General features: G+C 30.0%; 1 long non-coding RNA gene across 1 annotated transcript in view; it reads right to left on the reverse strand.

Moving 5' to 3' along the window:
* The window catches only part of LOC139425502 (uncharacterized), a 69,342-nt gene extending 49,591 nt beyond the window's left edge, over window positions 1-19,751 (reverse strand). Inside the window, exon 1 of the long non-coding RNA XR_011636695.1 lies at window positions 19,679-19,751. This is a non-coding gene — a long non-coding RNA (uncharacterized lncRNA). The remainder of the gene's footprint in view (window positions 1-19,678) is intronic.
* Between the last annotated feature and the right edge of the window lie 3,152 nt (window positions 19,752-22,903).

Below are 22,903 nucleotides of genomic sequence, written 5' to 3' on the forward strand. Positions count from 1 at the left end.
TGGGGTTGAACGCTCAATTTTCCCCTACTGATGTTGAAAATTATACCCGCTAAGAACGGAATTCACATTACTTAAATATTAGTAGAATAGTTTACTTTGAACACTATCGATTTAACATGAACGGAAGAACTGTAACCCTAACATATCAGAAAGCTTGAAGTTTATTACGGATCCGGTTATTTACCCGACGCTCGGTTTCCCGACAATGCAGATGCCAGACTCTTTTCTGACAGCTCTTTGCCCGACTGGTCCTTTTGCCTGACAACTCATTTTCCCAACATATACAATTTGCCCGACAATTTACTTTCCGGCATGGTGACATGTGAAAGAAATTAGTATAAGATTCTCTGAAACATGATCACATGAAAATTATTCAGAAAAATCCTTGTAAAGAAGTAAGAAAAATATTACTCCCCTGAAAATTATTTAAATCAATTTATTACGTTAATTAAATTAATTTACATAAAAACTAAACCCATCTAGAAATTGGTTACGTTATAGCATAAACTTTAACTTTAAATTAAATTGATTTCATAATAATTCTAATGGTAAATAAAAATAATCTAATCTTAAGTAATTATTCAAGAAATATAATAAATAGAAATTTAACTATTTTTGAAACAGCACTCCTATCAATTTCTTTTTATATAAATGTATCAACTCATATGCAAATGTAAATGCTACCAAAGGCAGCATTGTCAATATGGAACCACTGAGTTCGTGTACACAATTATTAAAAGGAAGCTGTAAGATTGCAAGACCACGCACAATTTTTACCCAATCCCTTTAATTTATTTCTAAAATATCAATGCCATAGAATCAGAGCAATGTAGTTGAACACAGCAGAATCAATGGGGATCCGCGAAACTCTGGTTCTGTGAAGGCAGAAAACAATGTGGAATAGCGAAGTGATGATTTCGAGTAGATGAACCAACTGGTCGCTGCAGGTGGCTGGTAATTTAAAATGATTTGTTTCCAAAACAAATACGTAATATTACAGTATTAAACATGTAGTATTAGACACTAATAATAAATTAGATTCAGATCATAAAAAAATACTAAAAGTACTTGAGCATTTTTATAATGATTAATGCGTAATAAATCTGATTTTTTTTTAAAATTTTTGTGTTAATAGATAAGAAGCGGTTAATAAAAGGAAAAAAAAATTAAATAATATAATTCAAAATCCACTTTTAATTGCAGAAAAAGAATTCTTTAAAAATAAAAACTCCAAAATCCAGCAAGCATATACTTTACAATTTTTCTTTTCTACAAATAATTTCAATAAATAAATTAATAAATAATCTTCACTGTTTGATAAATTATCTTAATTTTTTTAAATGCTTTGAAAATTAATGTTATGTAATAGAATCGGCAGAATATTAATAAAAATAAGTAAAATGAAAACATAAATAAGAGAAAGAAAAATATAAACTTTTCCGTATTGTTTAAATCAAAAAATGAAACAAATTCTCAAATAATTTTTAGTTTCAGTTCCATTTTTGTTCCATTCATTTTTACCGGAAGATACCTTTAAAAAGTCAAACCACTTGAGTGGCGAAGGCGGCTAGCATCGATTGAAACATATGTTATCAATATTAACTTACAAGATATGTAAATGCTTATTTCAGAAAAGCATTCAAAAAGCACAATGCTCTAACTTAAAAGAGCAATTATTTAAAGATTGCTTGAATTGCTTCCAAATTATTGGACTCTCTTCTTTAGGCAGTCTAATTACCGATTATCATATACCGAGAAAATCACTCGGTATATGATAATCGGTGATTAGTATTCCAAAACCACCAAATAACTTATTTTCGTAAAAATGTTGCAATCCCCTTTTAACGTTGACCGCTTCAATTATAAAGCTTTTTTTTTTGAATAAAAAGGTTGTACAGTGTACAAAATATAATAAAAAATGGACCACCCTGAATAACTTTTGATCTAATGATCGGATCTTCTCGTTCTAGGACTCAATCTTAATGGTTCGAAGGAAGTGACCTCAAATATGCAAATTAATTAGAGCAGACAATATTTTAAGATACAAAATCAGACGCGAAAATGCACTTTCCCTGAAAAAATGTATCCATTTTTGCAACTGATTTGAATTCTATAGTATAGGGGCTAGTATAGGGGTACAAAGTATAGAGAGCAGCCGCAATTTGGGAAATATGGTCCCAATAGTTTGGTCCGGAGAGTGGTTCAAAGTATAGACTCCTTGATTTTAATTTTACTTTTTGCATATTTCGCCAGATCTGGAGAATTTTTTAAGTAAATGAAAAAAATTTCATTCACTTAAAATTCACTAATCCAAAGACAATTCCCAGAAAAATTTTCTAATAATAATTTATTGTTTTATGCTGTAATAATCGGAAAATTTTTGAATCGCAAGGTCTTAAAATTTTTATATCCTTTTAAGGAATGCAAGTTGTTATGACAAAATACAAAATTTGAGCAAAATTGGTATTTCCTGGGAAATTAAATTTTAAATATACGACTTTTTAGAAGCTTGATTCCTCAGAAACTATTCGATCGATTTCACTAACATTATGCATTTCGCCATGTTAAATTACATTCCTTAAAATGATGCATAAAAATTGCTTTCCTCACAATTCAAAATTTTTCGATTATTATTTAATAAAATAATAAATAGTTATAAATTTTTTTTGCATGGAATTATCTTTGGGTAAAATAATTTTGTGAGCAAAAATTTTTTTACTCCCTGGAAAAGTTTTCGAGATATGGTGAAATATGCAAAAAGTAAGACTAACATCAAGGGGTCCAATCTTTGAATAGCTCTCCTAACCAAACTATAAGGACCATATTTATAGTTTGGAGGATATATAAGGAGTCGAAAATCATAATCCATTGAAAAAAGGGTATGTTTATGCAGAAAAGGTGCATTTTTGTATTCTATTTGTAATTTAAAATATCGTCTGCACTAATTGAAATATTTTAGGTCACCCGCTTGTACCATTATGGTTGAGTCCTAGAATGGAAAGATCCGATCCTTAGACATAAACAAATTTAAAATTGCTAGCTTTTTCTGCTTCTTTTTTTTATTGAGCACTCTATATATTTTTATTTCTTTTATTTTTACTTCATATTTTATTTTTAGCATATTTTTACTTCGTCTATGAAAATATAATTAGTCTTTTTTTTTATTTCATGAATAAACTCTAACATTAAAACTAGCCTTGAAATGAATAAATAATAGTAGGTAGAAAATAACCTTAAAATCTATAAAGTATAAATTGCTTTTTAAATTGGTCAAATATTTCCCAAGCAAGAACTAATTTAACATAAGATTATAAGAACCAATAGTATTGTAATTTTCATGTTTGAAAAATAATCGCAAAGAATCTAATAAAAATAAAAAAGAGGAAAAGATTTTTATTGGTTTTAGAAACATATTAGATTACAATAAAAATTGATAAATGCAACAATTGCTGAAATTATTTCTATTCCTTCTGTTGAATATTTTTTATATCAGATTTCATAATTTAGTTTTTAAAAAAAAGATATTTAAAATTTCTTACCTTTACTAACAAAAAATTAAAATTTTAAATTTATTGAAAAAATTAGGAAATTTGAACTTAATTATAAGTAACAAAACACATCAGAGGCAACTTATGTGCGAGAAATCAGCAACACAACTGAACATTGAAAATAATAAACATTAAAATTTAATAAACATTAAAATTTAACAAGCATCAAATAGTTTTTATTAGATCAATTAATCGAAAATAGACTTAAAATTACACTTAAACGCTCCCTTAGTAGCAGTAATTAAATATCAAACAAGTCCAAATTATCAAAAATAAGAATGAAAATTCGTCAAGAATGAAATTTATTTAATTAAATTTAGTCCCACACAATTCCCGATCAAATTACGCTGAAAACTACCGACACTAAGGATACCGGTACTTTTCATTGCAAAATCCATTTTAACCGTAACATGTGACGGAACAGAAATTAAGATACATCATAATATTTCCAGTAATAATTACCATAAAATAATTACCATAGAATCACTCTAATTAGATATACACTGAAGAGCCATTACATTATGACAACCCTCCATCTATAACAATGGGCTCGCCCAGGTTTTCATGGTTTCTCGCCCAGGAACAATGTTTTCATGGGGCACATTAGGACCCATAATCCTCATAGAACAATCCCTGACGTCTGTAAGTTACTTGAACATAGTTGCAGACCAGGTTCACCCATTCATGGCAACAGTTTTTCCTGCGGGGAATGGTGTTTACCAACAGGATAATGCACCATGTCATAAGGGTCGAATCGTCGTGGTTTGGTTCGAGGAACATTCCAGTGACTTTCAAGTCATGTCTTGCCCCCCAAATTCACCTGACCTTAATCCAATCGAGCATTTGTGGTCCTACTTGGAAAACCAAATTCTTGCTGCCGCCCTACCCCCTTGCAATGTGAGGGAATTGCAGGACCAGTTGGTGAGCGCTTGGTACCAGATACCTCAGACTACCTATCAGCACCTTGTGGAATCAATGCCACGTCGGGTGCTAGCAGTTTTGAGGGCTAAAGGTGGTCCTACATGTTATTAGCAGGGTGGTCAATGTAACGGCTCTTCGGTGTATATTACTGCAAAAATTACGGTACATCAGATTTTTGCAATAATAATTGTAAAATCACTGAACCACTCTAATTAGTAAATATAAAAATTATGGTATCATATTTTACTGTAAAAATTAGTTTTGCTGTAAAATGGAATCTAAACGGTCCTTCAAAGTGTTGGTATTTTATAACGTAATTTGATTCAAAATCCTTTACAGTGTGGGAATAATGTAAACAGCATTTGAAGATTGAAACTTATTAATGGAAACTTAGGAGAGAAATTAGCCAAAAAATATTTATAAAACATTAAAAGTAAATAAAAGTTTAGCACATATAATATTTTTTAAGTAAATTAATCGAAAAAACACTCTAAATACAATTTAGGAAGCAAAGCCATAGCATTAAAAAAATAATGAAAAATAAAATTTCGCAAAAAAATAGAACATGATGTGTTTATAACTTGGTGAGTTATGGACTTTGCGTTTTGGAAAGACACAACTAGTTTTAATTTTCAAAAAAAAAATTTTCAACTATTCCATCCTGTTTTTGTTCGTATTCTATTGACTTCCCAATCCCTCTTTTGAAAGGAGACGAAAACCTAAATTGTCAACAGGATGCGGTAATCCGCAAATGGAAATCCAATCCCTTAAATGGTCCCAAAACCGTGACCATAACTGAGTCCGAGGGATCTATACACCCCTGTTCCGTGATTTCCTTGAATTTCTCTTTGCTTTGATGCTTTGCCAAAAAGATTTTGTTCTTTAATTCTTTTCCAGAAAAGATCTAAGAAAGTTCGGGATATTTATTGTATGTTGACATAGACTGCTAGACTGCATCGTTAGACATTGAGAAAATTTATTATTTCTTGCATGATTTCATCAAGAAATTCCAAAATAATTCATAATGTGTGCAAGCGTGAAATGATTTTTCGGAGAGAAAGGCTATGAACTCCAGCGAAAGAGTTTAAAAGATTTAAGAATTTCGTTTGTTTATTGCTCTAAATATTATTTTTTATTTAGGATTTAGTTTCATAGCTATGAATTCGTAAAAAGTTTTAAGTCATCATAATTGTTAGGGCTGTTTTTGAACAAAAATAAAGCTAACATTCTTATAATACTTATCACTAAAATATGTTGATTAATATTAGTGAACTATGATTGAAATATTTTTTTTCTAAATCTCTCAAAATAATTTCGCATTTATTGAAAATATTTATATTTAAGATTAGTAATTATCTAATACCATTACACATTGCAAAAAATTCTGGCAAAATGGCATGGTAAAAAGCACTCAGGTTGCTAGTATTTTTTACAGTAAAACCCATCTTTACAGGAACATTCTACGGAACAAAAAAACAAATGCACTGTAATTTTTAAAGTAATATTTACCTTAAAATCACTGAATCACTCATTTAAGTAAATATTACTGCAAAATTTACGGTATATTATTTTACAGTAAAAAATGAATTTGACGGTAAAACGAATTTTAAGTTAAAATTGGTTTTACAATAAAATGGATTTTACGGTAAATTGGATTTTACAGGTGATACACCCAAAGTGCCGGTTATTTTGGGTTGTTCCGAAATTTTTTACTGTGCATGTGTTATTATTCATATTCATATGTTATGATAGTATTTGTAAGCAATGACATTTAGTGATAATATTTTGTATGGATTATCACTTGCAATATAATTAGTTTTGTTCTTTGATAGATAGCTCAAAATTTGTTGCAAAGTAAAAACAAGAAAAGTTAAAAACATGCATAAGCCAAAATGCGCATCTAGTATCAAATGAAAATAATCAAGTTAAATTGAAAAATTTTAATCGTCATTTTTTCATAATTATAAACCTTAGAAAAAAAATATTTTGCATAAATATGTATGTAAATACAGTAAAACCTGCCAAATTGACCACTTTCCTATGTTGACCTCTATTATTAAGAACCAAATTTATTTCATATAATTGAAGGGAGAAAAAAAATGTAGAAAAAAATTGTTCGACCAGTTACTACTTCTATTTTGCATGTTAACCTCTGAAATAAGTCTAATCTCTCTAAAATAGATATTATTAAATGTTATTCTAAACTCTCGTAAAATTAATATAAAAACATTCTTAAAGAAAATTTTTAATGATGCTAATTAATATTAAAATTGCACTGAATAGGTGAAATAACATTAATAGCTAACTTAAACCCCTTTGCAAATTTATCATATGGGACTTATGCAATAAATATGCTTTTAAGTGCAACAAAATAACTTTCAAAATTTTGAAATGATTATAATGTTAAGTTTCTAATAGCATGTTGTGAATTGTCATTATTAATAATAATAATATGTAAGAAATACATGAATAATATGATAGGTAAAGAATAACTACCATATGTGGGATGATAAAAAAAATACTAGTCTTTTTCTATAAACATCTGATGGTTGACCATTAAAAAGTGCCCTGCAAGCAAGAAATGTATTTTAATTGCACACGTTGTATGCTGATTACTAAAAAAATGCACCACAAGTGGTCAACTTACGGTTTTCACTGTATGAAATTCATCGTATTCCATTTTAGGTAGAGTATCCGAGAAAAACTAAAACGCAATGTGCAAATAAAACAAAAGATAAATAGATCTAAGATTAAGATTTCGAGTTGGGGGCTCAGAAGATAGAACCTTCGTCTCCAATATGAGTTAAACCAGGTTCGAATCCCAGCAGTGGCTGGTTGATACGAATTACTCTCGTCTCGCATCGATCACAGTGCTAACTTAAAATATTCTCAGTGGTAGATGGATCGTGGTTTCGGATCATTGCCGTCGGGATAGACGTGAAAGGTTTTCGTGGTTTTCCACTCCATGTAACGTAAATGTGGGTTAGTTCATCAAATAGTCCCACACGAAGGCTTGTTAATACCAATGCTTGATTCATGAATTACCGCGTGTTTTGGGTTGGGTTCAAAATTATAAGGTTACGGAGTTGAATATTGATAGTCGTAAATTCAGAATTGCCGGCTGTTCAACACCGGTAATAAAATAAAATAAAATAAAATAAAAGAGCCAAGTGATGATGAGCAATACTACATAGCGCCATTGGAAATTAAAATTACATTTAAGACAGTTGCAATTTTTAAACTATTTCAAATATTTAGAAATAATGAATATTTACGTATACATAAACAGAACCATATAAAACAGAAATTGTTTTCAAATTTTTATTGAACATAAAATTTTGAATGGGCCGGGATAGCTTTGTCAGTAGGGCGTTGGGCCCATGTCCAAGAGGTCATGAGTTCCACCCCCCATCGGCTGAAGACTCCTTGTGTAGTAAATGGGACGTGTGCATGTTAAATCTGCTGGGTCACAAAGTCCTCCAAGTTCCTATAATAAATCGATACCTTTGAGAGTACTGAATTGCTGATTGATCGCTCGCTGGTTCAGATCAAAATTGTGATCTGTGGATCAATGAATGGATGTATGAATGCGTCCGCTCTATAAAACGACCTTTGACGTGCGCTTGGCTAAAGTTGTATTCTTGGCCATAGATGGTACCACTGAAAAACAAGAAACGCACCCTTTGCCTTAAAATTCGCTAGGTTCCACCAAGCAGGCTTGCTGATATGGCGAGAGGCATTAGAAACAAAAACAGAACTTTAAATTAGAATTAAGGTAAACTGCGTAAAGCTCAAAATATTTCATTAACAAAATTTTTTTTAAAAATAGCGTTTACTTTGCAGATTAATCTGCTGTATGAAGATAAAAGATTTACATCTATGTAATGTTTTGCAATCATTGTTTTTCATAGATAGTTTTAGAATGTTCGTCAGAAATAAAGCCTAATGAGTAAACATGTCAGGAACAGCATATCAATATTCTAGAGCGAAAGAAAAACGCTATCAAAATCTGACGAACACTATTGAAGATGGTGAGACTACGAAATTAAAAACATGTTTAATTGCCAGGTGAACTTTAGAGATGCTTATAAGAATCGCCTTTAAGTTTCTGTCTGTTGTTGTTTTTAATACCACTTGCCAAATAGCAGCAAGCATGATTAGCGAAACAAAGCGTATTAAAGGCAGAAGGCACGTTCCTTGTTTTTCAGGGGTAGTTTCTTATATTGAAACTACCAACGATTTGTTGGGGGTTAGAAAACTGAATCCGAATAAAGGGTATGTTTATTCAAAGAATGTTCGCTTTTGGTTCTTATCTCGTAATTTAAAATATCGTTTGTACTTATTAATAGCATATTTGAGGTCATTTCCTAGATCCATTAAGAGTGAGTCATAGAGCGTGATATCATTAAATCAAAAGTTATTTAGAATTTTTTTTCCTTTTGAACCGGAAGTTATGTATTTTTGCATCCATTTATGCCCTTCTTATTCGTTGATTGATTTATTTATTTTTGTCTAAGAATACGCTTAATTGAGAAAGAAATGTAATTATAACTAAATGAGTTGAATATTGATAGTCGTAAATTCAGAATTGCCGGCTGTTCAACACCCGTAATAAAATAAAATAAAATAAAATAAAAGAGCCAAGTGATGATGAGCAATACTACATAGCGCCATTGGAAATTAAAATTACATTTAAGACAGTTGCAATTTTTAAACTATTTCAAATATTTAGAAATAATGAATATTTACGTATACATAAACAGAACCATATAAAACAGAAATTGTTTTCAAATTTTTATTGAACATAAAATTTTGAATGGGCCGGGATAGCTTTGTCAGTAGGGCGTTGGGCCCATGTCCAAGAGGTCATGAGTTCCACCCCCCATCGGCTGAAGACTCCTTGTGTAGTAAATGGGACGTGTGCATGTTAAATCTGCTGGGTCACAAAGTCCTCCAAGTTCCTATAATAAATCGATACCTTTGAGAGTACTGAATTGCTGATTGATCGCTCGCTGGTTCAGATCAAAATTGTGATCTGTGGATCAATGAATGGATGTATGAATGCGTCCGCTCTATAAAACGACCTTTGACGTGCGCTTGGCTAAAGTTGTATTCTTGGCCATAGATGGTACCACTGAAAAACAAGAAACGCACCCTTTGCCTTAAAATTCGCTAGGTTCCACCAAGCAGGCTTGCTGATATGNTAGAGTTGAACCGGAAGTTATGTATTTTTGCATCCATTTATGCCCTTCTTATTCGTTGATTGATTTATTTATTTTTGTCTAAGAATACGCTTAATTGAGAAAGAAATGTAATTATAACTAAATGCTATTGTATAAAAATGCATGTATGTATATGATTTGACATTACTAAAAAGTTAAACATTATGCAAATTTTATAAGAGAAACATGGAAGGTGTTTGATCCGTTTTTAGCAAAATTATTTTTCTGTTTTCTATAAACGTAAACAATTTCCTAGTTGACAATAACTTTTAATTTTGTACTAAGATTTTCAAGTAGTATTTTGAATAATTCTAGTGTCTACCCTTAAATATAATAATTAATAACTGAAAACGTTGTTTTAAGTTCCAAATTTATTAATAAAGACGTAACTTCAATGAATAAACTTATCTATTTTTTGATGTTTTTGGGTTCTTTATTCTCAAAATATGGAGATACCTGTAATCTGGAAACTATGACTATATTAGTTTAATCAAAAAAGCGGTTACTAGTTTGTACTTCTTAGTGACAACTTCACTTTTTGCGTTTTTGGCATATTTCTTGAATTGCTTAAGCAAATTAAAATCAATTTGAATATACAGTTGTAAAACTTCTTGATTCAAATATATTTTTGCGCAAAATATAATTTTTACAGTAACTTAACACGTTTTATCATTTAATTTATTAATGGTCAAAAACTTTCGAATTGTGCAATAGAAAAAATCTTAAACTCATTTCACACTATGCAGTTTTGAATGGCAATCAAATTTAAGTAAAATCGACCGATTTTGTCCAAATTGTGAACCTTATCATTTTAAATTACTTTGTTTAAAATGATATAAAAATTAGTGCATTTGATAATTCAAATCTTTTCTGAATTCCATCAAATAAAATAATTAAAAATATTGAATGCTTATAATTTTTTTTAATAGAACTATCTTGTGTGCAAATTTTTTTTGATTATCTCTAAATAATTCAGAGACATACTGAACTGAAACAAATGTGAAATTTACCAGGGCTAAAGAGAATAGAAGGGCTAGTTCACTCCGCTCTTAGAGCTGAAGCTACTATTTCCCTCCTCATGACGTCTCTGTGTCCACAGATCTCGGAGATCACAAGCAAAGATATTATGATAACTTTGCATCTTTCTCTTTGTAAAAATAAGTTAGACATTTTCTGGTTATTAGCTTTCAAACTTTACGTAATTAACACTTTATTTCCGTTCATAAACATAGTTCAAAAAAATTTTCTTGGCCATTATATTAAAAAAATACCATTTTAAACTTATAAAAATATTTTACTAGTTGACAAAAATGACACTATAAATACTTTATTTTAAAAAGTTCTGTTTTAACTTTAATTATTAAGAAAAATTAAAACATATATTGGCACTTTTTTATCTACATATTCTGTTATAACAATAAGTTGAGTTAAATTTAGAATACCTAATTTTTAAATATGCCGTTAAAAGCAATTTGTTCATACTTAATCATTAGGAAACATCAACCTTATACGCTAATTACTGAAACAAAATAATAATTTAAGTTCATAATGACAATAGAAATTTTACAATTGCTTATAGATATTTAAATTTACGATGATATAATTTATAGATATTTAAATTTAAGAGAATATAATTTTTAAAGAAATCATAAATATTTAGAATAACTACATTAAAATATGTTATGAAATTAGGAGAATTTCAACTATATACTATATATTTTATTTATACTTTTTATTTACATTTTAATTTTCTTTGACTTCATCTATTTTTTAATTTTTTTCACCAGCCTTTCTTTTTGGAGTAACGAGGCGGTTTCTATTTAGATAATGAATTTTTATAAAAGTTCTTAACGATAGAAGAAACGTATTGCTGCTTTATATTGACTGTGCCATTTTGGAATCCATTCTTTACATAGTTGTTCATTTACTTTAGGGAACACGTTTTTCCTTTTGTTTTTATATCAGAAATTTTTGCAAGTTGCAATCGCTCAAACTGGCATTTCGATAATAGTTTCAAATTTTTGTAAATTCACTGCAAAAACTGAGGAAAGTCATTATGGAAAATAACAAATGTCTTGGAATATTTCACAAAAAACGCTCCAATATTAGTTAGAGCTAACAAGTTCGAACGCTCCGTTCTTGAAGTAAAAGTGCGAGCTTTGCGCCATAGTGACGTCACTAGAGAAAATCGGAGGATTGGGTGGCGAGAGTTTCTTCAAAGGAGTAAACCAGCCCTTCTATTTTCTTTAGCCCTGGAAATTTACACTAAAGAGCCCGTACTTCCGTCTGCTCTTCTTACTAAAATATTGAGACCTTCTTTCACAGATTGCTGTTAACCTCCGAATTTCCAGAATCAAGAATACATATTCATTGAAAAAAAAATTTCTTCAGAAAAAGCATACAATTTTTAATGATTTTGTATCATAAAAAGTTTGTTTCACGAAATAATTTGTATATTTGAGAGTCGAAACAAATAGGATTGCGTGAAAATACGATCCTGGATTTGTTCAGGTACTATTCCATTTTTATCTCTCACAAATTTTACATTATATTAAATTCTTAAAAAATACACAATTATTTTTTTTCAGATTTTTAAAAGCTTGTTTTATTATTTTAACTTTGCTTGTGATGTAATGAAATTTCATTGAAGAATAACGGATAAATCATTTTACCATCTCGAAAGATACTGATATGAGAAAATTTCGAAGTTATAGTTCATTTCTTAAAGGAAATGTGAATAAAAATGTTTACCAATATTTTAGTTACAAGAAAAGAAATTCGTGTTTTTATATACTCTATATATCTATCTCAATATTTACGATGCTTTTATAGCCGCACAAAGTGATTTATACCAAATGGCAACTATAATCCTCTTCAGTCCGTCTAACGACAACAAGCCCTGCTCTAAACTATCCCTAAAACTGTCCAGGAGTAAACACTAGGACACTAGAACCCTGTCATCTGACCCAAACCCCCCAACCCTTCCCCTATCACCGTATGGACCAAATACAGGGGCATTTGCGGCAAACTCTCCCCAAGCTGAAAGGTCAACACCACTGTCCAACCTCTGGTCGCTGAAGATAGCCTCGGTAAGCCCCATTCTGGACCTTAATCCTATGTCGTCACCGCTACCTCAAAACCTCTCAACTCTTGGGATTCCTCCACCTCCGCAACCTCCAAGAGGTCTGTGAGTTCGGCGAGCTTTGGGGATGTCAATTTGGATGAATGTTTGGTTTGTGAAGGTGGATGCTTGAGAGGATGGCTTCAGGGAATGGAATATCTTAGAGTAAATCTTCTACGCGTCATCAGATTCTTTGGAAATGTGTCTTGACTGAGATTGGGGAGGAGGTTGGAATACATTCGGGTTTGGATCAAAAGAAAATTTAATTCACTCATCAAATAATTCTTATCACAAGATAATAACTGCAATTTCATGTAATTTAAAATGTAACATATACTGCAGAAAAATAAATTCTTGCATATCGCAGTATCTTTAACGTTAGAAATAATATATATACACGTANATATAGCTAATATAAATAAGTTGGTCTACATTAATAGGCCTACATTAATATATGGCTTTTTTAAAATGTAATAATCCAGCAAATAAATAGGTGGATAAAACGGGACATAAAAACTCTATCCCGCTTTATCCAACTCACAAGTGTCCCGTTTTGTCCGACTCCGACACTTTTTGAAACAAACATGACTGATGCCTAAATGTGAAAAGAAAATTAGATAGACTGCACATAAAAATATTGGTAAATAAATGGTTAATTAAATTTAATACTCACCGGAATTTTATTCCCATATATGTAGGCAGTACAATGTAAAAAACAACGCACGTAAATGTAGAAAATGGTAAAAAAATAGAGTAAAACAGTTCTGAGATCTACAACTTTCTATGAAATAGCGATCTCGAGGCGGGACGCACCAAGAATGACATAATCACGGTCGAATAACACGTTTCTGTCTTTTTCCACTAGATAGCTGCAATAGTTTGGTCCCTATGCGACGTATCCCGTTTTGTCCGACTATCCCGTTTTATCCAACTCTCCCCTATGTGATATAATTTATCCTAATTGTTGTTTCTGCATTTTGAATACTCTTGAATTTTTTTTTGAATATATATATATATATATACATTTATTACAACACTTAAAATGTTCTTCATAGTTATAATATTTTATGTCATTGTCTGAATAGATATTTTCATTTTATTAAAAACAGCGCTTAAAATTACAAATGGTAAAATTCTTATTTAAAACATTTTAGGCTTTTCGTTTATATAATATACACCTTCATAAGTAGGATAAATAGAATTACAATATATGGCCAAAAATATTCTTACGTCCAGTGGTACGGACTTGGAGAGTCCAGAAACTATATTATTATGATGTTTGGCGCACATCTTCGCATCTATAACTATCTGCTCATGTCTAGGGATACTTTTCGGCTCTAAGGAAGCCAGTTCAGTTTTTGAACACCCATTTCATCAAAACATAATTGAGCAAGTCTCGAAGTGTGAATTGTGCAATTATTCTGCTGAAAGTAAAGTAGACGTTACTCGAAATGTTGCATGAATAATGAAATTATATTATTCATTTTTCAGAATGCCCACATACATCTCAGAGTCATGTTTCCAACCATAGGACCTTAGGCATTAGGGAATCGGGCCAAACAAAAAAGAAATCTCCTACCAGGTCCATTTATTTTAATAAGTGTCTGGATACTTTTAGCCACATAATGCACCTTCTTCAGCAATCGAAAAATTGAATGAAAATTCCAATGAGATTGAGGAGCGAACGTCTTATTAAATAGATTTTATCGCTACTATACAGCAATAAAAGTAATCTGAAAAACAAAGAAAAGCAAGAAGATGAACCTTATGTACCAATAGATGTAAAAATTTTATTGTTCAAAGCAATCTAAGTAATCTAGTACCGTCAACTTCGACATATTTGATAAATCAAGTGAAAATATGCTTAAATTTATGTAAAGAATTTCTAAGAATAAAAAACAGTTGAATATAAGGGTACTTAACAGAGTAATGGTACACAAAACATTGTTGGAATATTTATTTTTGTTGTCACATCTGGTACGTTACCATATATGCTAATACTTTGAAGGATTAATTTTATGCAGTGAGCAAAGTGTGTATTATATATATACAAACAGGAAAGAAATTGAATCTTTTCCACAGTTATTAGTGGGTGTATATATATCTCAAGGTGGCATAATTGTTGAAAAGATACAATTTAGTTCCTGTTCGTATATAGGTAATACCGGATAAGCTCACTACATGACATAAATCATGATATGATGAGAAAATGTATCAACATGTATGTTAACGTACCAGATGTGACACTTATTCAATAAAAGTTTCAACAAAGATTTGGTGTACTATTATGCTGTTTAGTACCCATATATTTCGTTCACTTTTCCTGGAAATTTTCAACATGATTTTCTCTATATTTTCACGTGATTTTTCAAATAAATCGAAGTGGAAAACCCTAGATTACTTTAATTGGTTCGACCAATAAGACTTTTACATTTATCTTCTTGCTTTTCTTTGCTATTCAAATAGTTTTTCTTGCTACATACTAGTAATAAAATCTATTTAATAACACGTTCGCCCCTCGATCTCACTGAAATTTTCACTCACTTTTTCCTTTGCTGAAGAAGATACACTGTCTGATAAAAAGTATCCAGACACCCATTTAAAGAAGTAGATCTGGTAGAAGATTTTCATTATCTGGCCCGGTTCCCTTTGTTCTTATGGTTAGAAACAGGAACTCGAAGATGCATGTATCAACTCTAAGATTCTGGACAGTAACACATTTTGACAATGTTTCGAGTAAAGCCCACTTCACTTCCAGCAGGAAAATTGTTCCATTCACTCATCAAGACTTGCGCAATTATGGTTTGACGAAACGGGTGTTTAAAACTGGTGAACAGGCTTTCTTCGAGCCCCGATCTAATTCTTCTTAGATCGCCGATCTAGATCCCATAAAACACTTGTAAGACGAATCAGAATGCAGCTTAATTAGCAAGCTAAATCGATAATGACCTATCTGATAACTCCCCATAAGTGTGCAGACGGTCATCGGTTCGTTGATGTGGAGCAACATATTAGTAGATGTTTCTCTGCAATCTCCGAGACCATACCGCTGGATGTTAGGATAATAAAATAACTAAAAAAATATTATAAAAATGATAAAAAAGATAATCTGAATAAAGAAAGGTAATAAAATAAAAAATTAAATAAAATATATAAAGAACTTTACTACAAAAAATTTCAGTCGCTATCTAATACCGCAGAAAGTAATACATTTAAAAAGAATAGAATTATTTAAATTGTGTCAGCCTATGCTTTTCCTCTTTCCGTATAGTCTCGCAGTGTTATGAATACTGATGTATCAAGTATTTCTTTTCTTTTTTTACCCCGTACGAAAATTGGGTATTCAACTAGATATAGCTAGTCTATAAAAAGAAGAGTTTGTATGCGGGTCTAAGAGCCCATTAAAAAATTTCATTACTGTTATGAAATACTGTTATGAACATACTGTCGTCCAAATTCATTTTTCAAACTGTTGACATTTAAAAATTTCAAAATTTAATTTAATTGAGATTTGTTTTCTACAAGTAAATCAGTAGAGCTTTTGTACATTTGGATAACAGTACTGAATAATATTTAGAGCCTATATAAATAATGTTTTATTTATTTATGTTTTTTTAATTCGATTCACCACATTATCGAAATTCTTTCTCAGTATTTAGAGATTAAATTAGAAACTTTATTTTAAAATATACTTTTTTAAATGTCAATCAGCAGTTGTGAAAATTCAGTGTTAAATTCATTAATAGGGGAGAGTCGGCTAGCCACGCCCACTTAAGGAGTATAATATTGAGTAATAATCACTCTTAACTCTGATCAAAACAATAATTTCATAATATCATAAAACTGCAAGTTCGATACATTTTTATTACTAGATTAGATTTTTATTTCTAATGAAAAGATGCGAAAAAGTTATCCAAATAACTTTTGTACTTAGCAGAGAGTTACAACTATACCAAATTTCTTATTTTTCTTTTAATATTAAATATTCTAAACAAAGGTCCTCATCCCCTGCCCCAGTTTTGTTTCGCAATATAAGTTCACTTAGCTGTCTTAAAATATGCAACCTATACATCCTGTCAAATCTTTGATTTATAAATTCTTTGAAACCTTTGATATATAAATATTTCATTCATTTTATATACACTACAATTTGATTTAAGCATTTCAATAATGTTTTGAAATTATGTTTGTTGAAAATAATTCATTAAATGTCCCTATGTTCTGAACTATAAGTTTCAGTGTTTGGAAACAATAATTTTAAGTCCTTTATTCCAGTATAAACTCGTAACATGTACGGAAACCAAAGAAAAGCGCTAGAAAATGAAAAAAAGAAAATCTGGCGCCTATCTCTCTATGAAATATGGATCATGATTAAAATTAAAATATAGTTCTGATTTATTATTGAACATGCATAAATTGTCATGAATAATCCAAACAAAAATGTAACTCTGTTTGTGTTTTGAATTATTTGCTTTTGACCTAAATTTCTGTCCAACTTATTGCTCAAATTGTTTTAAATTTTCGCTGTTCACGCGAGAAAAACTATCTAATTACAAATTTGTAAGCAATCATGCTTATCACTGCTCTCCCACTTGACATTTCAGTTTGTTTGTTTTTTTGTCAATGGGAGAAAAAGTCTTTTTTTTTCGGTTTAGTTAATACATGCACACAATATACATTCGCAATAATGTTTTATATTAAATACTGCACTTTTAGAATTTTTATTTTGAAATTGCGGTAAAATAACCGGCAGCTGTCAGCCCATCTAATTAACCAAAAAGTTTATGATTAAGAGCATATCTTTACCTTTACAATTTTGAAGCTTTTTCAACTGGTACTGTTAAAAATCGGTGAATACAATACTATACGGTTTTAGTAACCATTTACAACTAGCGTAGTTTCAAAACCAGAAAAATAAAATTTAAGCGGACATTGGAGATCTGTGGGAAATGCGCCATTTATGCATGAATGATAATTTAGTATTCTAATTGTCTAGGGTCACCAATTGAAGAGTGCAGGACACTGGAAACTTATCTTGTATTGAAGGAGTAGAAAAAAAATATTGTGGTATCAACCCCTGTTCATTGGTCATGCTATTCACCAATTAGCCTTCTCAGCTGCAGTACGTACCCGGCTGCATGGAACAAAATGGCTTCATACGGTGGGCATAGGGGCATAGTTGGCACGGATTACAGATAACAGATTTCCATTGCCCAAGCGAAAAAAACTTTTTATATGTTCATTGTTGATATAAGAAAAGGCAAACATGCTCAATGCTGAAATATATTCCTGTTTATGATTGCTCACACGCTTGATATTTCAATTTCCAGTTCTTTGCAGTCAACGTAAAAAAAAATTTCCATGGGATTTTAACAATCGACATAAGCATATGAGCATTATTGTTTCATATAATAAGACCAAGGATTCCAACCACCCAGCTCGCTGCACTCGCCAATCCCTTGGAACTCCTGCCCCAGTAAAAATATATTTCAAAGAAAAAATATGCACCAATCTGAATTACTTTTGATCTAATAAATTACTTTTAAGTATTAGGACTCGAGTTTAATGATTCGAGAGTTTAGCTTTAAATATGCTAATCAGTTTGTGCTGTGAGTACACAAAAAGAAACAAAAACGAACTTTCTCAGAATAAATATACCGTTTATTCCACAGATTGTTGACTCTCAAAGTATGGGGGGGGGGCAAATGAAATTTTGAAAATATGATGCCAATAATTTGATCAGAAGAGGGGTCGAAAGATTGGAGTCCAAAGTTAATTTATATTTTAGGTATTTCGCCATATCTCGGAAATTTTTTTAATGAATCGAAAGTCCGATGAAATTTGTTTACTTAACGATAATAATTCCATGCAAAAATTCATTTAAAGTAATATTTCATTATTTAATTTAATAATAATCTGAAATTTTTGAAATAAAAGGTTTTAACAAAGTCTTAAAGATTGTAATTTTAAATGACAAAATACAACATTTTAGTGCAATACTTAAGTCATCAAATTTGAAAAAGTCTTATGTTTAACATTTGGTTCTTCGAGAACTATTTAAGCTATTTCGTTAAAATATTGTGCTTTACAATTTGAAATAACACTATTTAAAATTGTGTCCCAGTTTGTCAAAATAAAAGATGAAATTATAAATTTAATCTCCAGCAATAAAGAAAAGAAATGGAAAAATTTACATTATTTAATGTGATTGAGACGTTTTTATTTAAAATATTTATTTAAAATATTTAATCAATAGTTTTTTTTGTATCTGGATAACATTATTATTGACATAAATAAAAAGTCTTTTAAATATTAATTATTTTTTCATCCAGTTTTTAATATAAAATCAAAACTTTACCTTTAAACAAGAGGACGCTAATTTTAGCGTACATATAATAAAATTAATTAAATTGACGGCATATACTTTTCACTTGAATGCATAGTAGGTAAATGAAGCACACGTAGTATGTAGAATTATAGTTTTTTAAAGCTTTTTAAAAAATATTTTAATTTTTCAATTTCTACTTTTGACTTATTTTTTATTACATTTATTTTTTTTTACTTTTTTTTATTAAAATTCCTTTTCTTCTTATATATGTAAATCAAAAACAATGTATCTTTCTTTTTTTATTATCCAAATTATTAATTATTTTAAAAAACTTTTTCTAACATATTTATCCAATACCATGGATATTAAATCTTGTCAATACTTGTAAAAAAATAACAGAGAAAATATCCATGCATACATTTAAGATATGTAATAATGTTTTTAACAAGTCAAGGAAACATTAAATTATAAAGAAATCATAATTTCTATAATAGTTTCACAATCCACTATAAGTTTAAATAAAAGAATGAAAACTTACCTTTTTTGATTTTTAATTGACATCATGTGTTTCTCGATTCCGAAAGAGTTAAGATACTCACGATTTTGGAGAAGAATCCAAAAATTTTATCCCATGCATGTTGCGCCATCTCTTAGGAAGCAGTAAAAACATTTTGTGACAGTTAAACAAATAAAGATGTTTTAGAGTGTACTAATTTATATTCTTGAATTTTTATGAATATTTGACCAATATGAGAGAATTTTTCTTGTTTTTTTTTCTTTCTCATGTGCAGATCTTTAATTGCAATCATATGCATAATTATTTTTTTTTACTCTTTATCTCAGAATATCTATTTTTTCCTTCGTACTCATTAACTAACTCAGGTTTGTAAAATCTTCGACGGCTTATTTTACCATACTTTCTATAGTTTTCGTAATAAATAATATTATCTTCCAATTTTAATATTTTTTTTAATAAATTATATTAGAAACAGATTTTTTTTAACTAAAAAGAAAAAATTATAGTAGTATCCAAATCGTGTTTTTTCTGAATAAGCACTTAATATTAGGGTTCTTAATTATCAAAACATAAAAATACGAGTTGCTTTTGACTATGACTTTACAAAATTATCTTAAATAATATATATATGTGGAATTAATCCTGGTTAATTCCTCACATATATATTGTTTCTTTGGAATTAATCCTGTAACTTAAAAATTTCTACTCTTAAATATAAAACAAGCTTATTGAAGGATAACTTTCTTCAAGAATAATTACTTATTTTTATTTAAAAATCGAAAGTTTTCGTATATTATAATCTATCAAAACTTTCAGATCAAATTCAGCTTATTGTCCTAAAATTAAAAATCGTATTTGCTGACAGAATTATCATTCACCAATCACTTTCTTTTAAGACAACTTTTATTTTTAATTTTCTTTTAAATCTTTTTCTAACTCTTTTTTAAGTTGTTATTTATTGAGAACTACTAACAGAATTATTTCAAACGCCCAATTCTGGTTTTGTAGTTAGTTAACGGGATTTATTCTGATATTAAAATAAATTTTTATCTTTATTAATTAAAAATTCTTATGGGAATCTGAGTTTTTCCAGATGTAAACATTTTTTAATTTTAGGAATGCGTCTCAGGGCTATAGCAAAAAACGAAGAAAATATCGATATTAGTAATGTTGTGTCTGATGATAACCCTTCGAGGTGATGATAACCCTGATGATAACCCTTTGAGGACATTACGGATTACAACATACAGATTGCAATCCGTACCATTACAGACAAATTAAAATCTAACCATTACAGATTGCGATGTGTTCCATTGCAGGCCAATTGCAATTCAACCGTTACAGATTTCAATCAGTACCATTACAGGCCAATTACACTTCAACCTTTACAGATTGCTATCTGTACCATTACAGGCCAATTATAAACCAACCATTACAGGTTGCAACGTATCGAAGATTAGATCAAAAGTAATCAGATTAAAAGTTATTGAGGTTATTTTGCCCTTTTTTTTTAATTTTTTCCTTCTGCCGGTAGCCTGTATTTTGAATACCTATATACTTAAACATGTGCTTTTATTTATTTATTAATTGAACTTACAAGTGTGATTGCATTTTTTGAATCAAAATTCGTGAATCTGCATTGAGTTTATAAATTATCAATCCAGGGTGGTCACAGTTTAATTTTAGATTAAATATTTAGATTAAAAAAATGATAATTACTATTTCCTGAGATTATCGCAATTTTTTTTTCAATTTTAACCTTGCGTCAGTTTTAATGTTTGTTTTTTTTTTTTGTTTTTTTTTGTTTGATGAGTTGTAACATAGTTATTTTTCCTACCAGTATTTAAATTTTTATGGAAAGTGGCTACCCTTTTTAAAAGTTTATATTTGATATGGAATATTACAGACATTAATTAAAATAATTTTTATGATTATGTTTTTTATCGCATTCTTATTTTTGAAAGAAGGCAAATTTTTTTCTTAATATTTTAAAATTATTGCTTTTTTACTTGCTTTATTACTTGTAGAAATTAGATTTATTTATTTTAACAAAGTTTGAAGTGTAATGCAAGTGCAAATTACGTATTAATCATTTGAGATATATGATAAAAATACAAGTTTTATTCTATATCTCAAATGATAAATACGTAATCGATGAGATACATAACTAGAAAAGAATAAGAGTTTAAAGGTTAATTGTATTTTTTTCTTTTTTTTAAATTACACTTTACTCTCTCAGGGATTTGAAATGTCCAGAATTCGAAATTTTGCGGAAGTTAATTACTTGATAACACTTATATATAAATTCCGCTAACAATATTCTGCTTTGTTGAACAATTTTTATTACATAATATCCACTGCCTAATGCTCTCCTTGCTACCTACAATCCATTCATCCCAGTTCAAAATGATACACGGTAATGCTACACGGATACAAATCAATGCAAATCAATACGGATCAAAATGATACACGGATATAAATGATACATGCTCGAATTTCACGAAACTTTTGACGAAACCTTTTCTTGGTATATGCTTCGAGGAAACGAATTTCGTCAAAAATAAAGAAATGATTCGTCATTCCAATTTCGATGATCTAGTCCTTATTGTAGTTAACAATCTCCCAGCCGATGAGGGAATGATGAAGGAACTTCTCATTCCCTCATGATCCCTCAATTCCCTCATGATCTCATCCCTCCAATGAGGGATGAAGAAACTTCTTCATCATGTATTTCAGTGATCGCGTTTCGTCACAAATCACGTCGTTTCGTGACAAAATGATTCTCAAGATTAACGGAATGCAGCTCAAGAATTGCTGAATCGTCAAAAATTAGAGTCACATTCTTGAGAGAGTAAAGACACATTTTTTTAACGCTTATACCAGAAAGTTTCACTTGTCTGATTTCTTCACATGTTCCAAAGGGAAATTGTAGGACTTTTTACGTCGCACTAGAGCTGCACAATGGGCTATTAGTAACGATCTGGGAAACATTCCTGAGGATGATCTGAAGACATACCATCACAATTTTGATTCTCTGCAGAAGGGATGGCTCACCGCATCGGTAGCCTGAAGAGCTGTAAGTGAAATCGAGCACTTTACGACAGAACAGTTTAACGAGGACCGATATCGCGCTTTCCATTATAAATCCATTATAACGAGGACCGAAATCCATTATAAATACAGATTTACTCTAATTTTAGCAGAAAAAAAATTTGCTTTTCTATGATATATATAAATATATATATA

Source organism: Parasteatoda tepidariorum, chromosome 4 (assembly GCF_043381705.1).
Source record: "Parasteatoda tepidariorum isolate YZ-2023 chromosome 4, CAS_Ptep_4.0, whole genome shotgun sequence".
Lineage (NCBI taxonomy): Eukaryota > Metazoa > Arthropoda > Arachnida > Araneae > Theridiidae > Parasteatoda > Parasteatoda tepidariorum.